The 3,511-nt window shown below is 33.5% G+C and overlaps 1 non-coding gene across 1 annotated transcript; it reads left to right on the forward strand.

The window, feature by feature from the left end:
• The first annotated feature begins 3,141 nt into the window (after nucleotides 1-3,141).
• On the forward strand, nucleotides 3,142-3,213 carry TRNAQ-UUG (transfer RNA glutamine (anticodon UUG)). The gene has a single exon. It is a non-coding gene; the product is annotated as a tRNA-Gln (tRNA).
• The last annotated feature ends 298 nt before the right edge of the window (nucleotides 3,214-3,511 follow it).

The raw sequence follows: 3,511 nt of genomic DNA on the forward strand, positions 1-3,511 counted from the left end.
TTGAGATTGATCTCTTTTATGTAAGAGATAAAATTTGTGATGGAATTATTAAGGCTGTTAAGATTGACTCCAATAATAATCTTGCAGATGTTTTCACTAAGGGTTTAAATTTAAGTCAGCACTCCTTTATTACAGAAAAAATGAACATGATAGATCTTTTCCACAATTAGATTAAGGGAGGGTGTTAAAAGGATTAATCTAATTGTTTGATTAAATTGGTTTCTACTCATTAAGTTTGTGTTTTTCAGGCTTGATGTTTAAAAGTGAGTCTGGAAGATTATTGCAGAGAAGATACAAGGATTATGGTCTGGTATTGCTGTACAAGTGTAGAAGGGTTAGTCACAATGTGAATCGAGTGTTAGTTAATACAAATAACATACCTGGTATGGGGTTTGATTAACTAACACAACAACGGGACACAGTTGTGATCTAACTAATACTCCAAGGACCAAACCTGTACATTATTTATTAAAGAGGTCTGTATGTAATATTTTTGCTTAGCCGTCATTGATCTCTAGTATAAAATAGGGGTTTGGTCAGATCTACTGTAGAGTTTTAGGTCATTTGTATTCGTTTTCATTTGGTTCATTCCTCACAAAGTAGATGTGGTTATTTTTGATTAATTCTTCTGGTATTTGTTTCATTCTTGTGTTGATTGTGAGATTTGTTCATGCCCGAACCAACAAAATATCTAAACCGCAACAAACGAACATCAACAAGCACATACAAACGAAAAGAAAAGGGCCAAGCCGAACACCTTAACGATTAGGATTCAGGCCCGGATATTTGGTTGTGCAACCTGTGCAGTTGCACATGGCCCAACATCCCAGAGGGCCCATAAAGTTTACCCAAAATGTTTAGCCTGTCGATAGATATTTAAGTCCTGCAATACTGTAACATATTTTTATTGGTATGGTTTAACAAATTCCATTAGACTAAAACTAACGCAGCGTCAATTTTGATCCGTCATCCCACTTGGCAACGTGTTTGACACCCTTGACGCCCCTAACGCGGCGTCAAAATTTGACGCCCGGGGCGTCAGTCGGATATTTGACAGAAGTGTTAAATTTGTATCAGCCAATCAGATTTCGCCACATATTTTTATATAATTAATATATTTTATACCCAACTACCAATAATATTTTACCACACCACTCATTCACAAATTTAATCCTCAAATTTGACACTCCCCTTTATTTAACTTCATCTTTTGACCTTGGCACATCACCAAAAAGTACATCACTTGCCTTTGACGTCACCGTCACGGTTAGAAACAGTCTTATATCTGCTGCCTTTTTCCAAGGTGACATAGATGGTGAAGGAATGAGTTACGTTTTGTACTTCAAGCTTTCTGATAGTTATGCGAAGGAACTTTCATCACAATTTCAGGAAAACGTAAGAGTAAGAAGCAGTATTATCCCATTGCACAGACATGCATGGTTACTGCTTACTTTATTTATTGTTAACTTGTTTTTTTTTTTTTTTTTTTTTTTTTTGAAAAGCATTTATTGTTAACTTATTATTTTTATATTTGGTTTCAATCAGAGAATCTTAGGTAATGAAATAGAAAAAGTCAAAGGTTTTCCTTTAGATACTCTGCTGGTACCATTACAAGAAAGGTTGAAGATATTAGGCCGTGTTGTAAATTCAGATGAACTTCAATTAAGTGCACCAGAACGGAAGATTATGAATGGTTACAATGAGAAACCCGTGCTTTCACGCCCAAAACATCAATTCTACCAAGGACATTTTGACAGCTACGTTTATAGTATATATATATTTTTTTATTTTTTTATTTTTATATATATATATATATATATAGACTAGTTAAATATAAGAGAAATTGGATTCTAGACAAGATGTGTATCCGCTCAAACCAAACTGCTTCCACCCATACTATGTCTACTCAATTTGACCATAACCTCTCTGACTCAATACCTAACCCGCCCATATTACCACATCTTACATTTGTAATATTTGTATATTGCTTCATGTATTTATTAGTTCATATTTATTATTGATAATTCTTATCATTTTTGAAGATGAAATGCACAACTATTTAACACTCATAAGCTTAGTCTTGGACTTGGTGGCAGTCCAAAATTATTTTAGCAGGGTCTTGCACTATTAAAAGAAATTTTGTGAACATGCATTAGCTTTGTAATATGTTTATTTTGAAATTACTAGACTACAGAATGTTATCAAGTGATGCACATGTGTGCACTCTAAAATCCATTTGGACTGTGACAGATGAGGCACTATATTATACTTACTAAATCATTCTTAATGCAATTGTAATAGCTAATTTATATTTTCAGGGACAAAACTACTTTGAGATTAATTTAGATATGCACAGATTTAGTTACACATTTCAAGAAAAGGATTTGAAGCTTTCCAGAATAGACTAAAACACTGTATATTGGATTTCGGCCTCACGATTCAGGCAAGTACACCTTATTTATTTTTGTGTAATTACATGGTTTTGCCCTATTAGTAATGTTTATGAATATGTTTTCCAAGTATGAAAAGTCAAGTTGTTTATAACAGAGAAACAAATAAGAGGAGTTGCCAGAGCAGATGTTAAGGTTAAATCAAGAGCCTTTGTGAAAATGATAGTCTGGACACTTTGATGCTTCCAAAGTCATCAATTAAAGAAAACAAAATTCTGAGATGATTGATTATGCCTTGAAAAATTAATACTTTATCTTTCCTTCATTATTGAGTGAGTTATATAAACGAATTTTCTCTATTCGGGCTACCCGCGTAAGTGGTTATTTTTACTTATATGTACGTGTTTAATCGGGTTATCTAGTGACTGTTTCCGATCTTTTACCTAGCCACCCAAAATACGTTGACATGAGGTTTGAACGTATGACAAGAATATCTACACCCTAGTTGCTAAGCTATATTGGCATGATGCCCATGATTTGAGTGGATCAGGTAAGTTTCTATAAATAAATAAAAAAAGAAATTGCTTGAATTTGTAGCTTTTATAAGCTTTAAGGATGCAATCAGTAATAAAAGCATATAGAATTTGAAAAGGCAACACGTAGATGATTCTATGTGGCATCTTGAAATTGACAATGAAAACATTTAAAAACCATAATATAAATAGGATAGGAACAGAATGGAAGTGCCAATGGTTCTATGGTGTAGTGGTTAGCACTCTGGACTTTGAATCCAGCGACCTGGGTTCGACTCCCGGTAGGACCTATTTTTGTGTTAACACATTTTTCTTATTTACTTTTATTTTTCTACTCTCACTCAAGGTTGGAGAACTCGGATCTCGGGGAGATCTCGCTTGGACTTTTTTAGGGAGATCTCGGCATCTCAGAATAATCTCGGGGAGATCTCGGACGTTGACTTATGTACACTTTATAGTTTTTTTAATAAAAAATATACATAAAAACATAAATATATGTATATTTATATACGTTTTTACGAGATTTTACAAAATATCCGAGAAATGAGCGAGAAAATCTTAGAAATTACGAATTTTACAAGAAAATCT

The sequence above is a fragment of the Rutidosis leptorrhynchoides genome, chromosome 8 (genome assembly GCF_046630445.1).
Source record: "Rutidosis leptorrhynchoides isolate AG116_Rl617_1_P2 chromosome 8, CSIRO_AGI_Rlap_v1, whole genome shotgun sequence".
In the NCBI taxonomy this organism is placed as follows: Eukaryota; Viridiplantae; Streptophyta; class Magnoliopsida; order Asterales; family Asteraceae; genus Rutidosis; species Rutidosis leptorrhynchoides.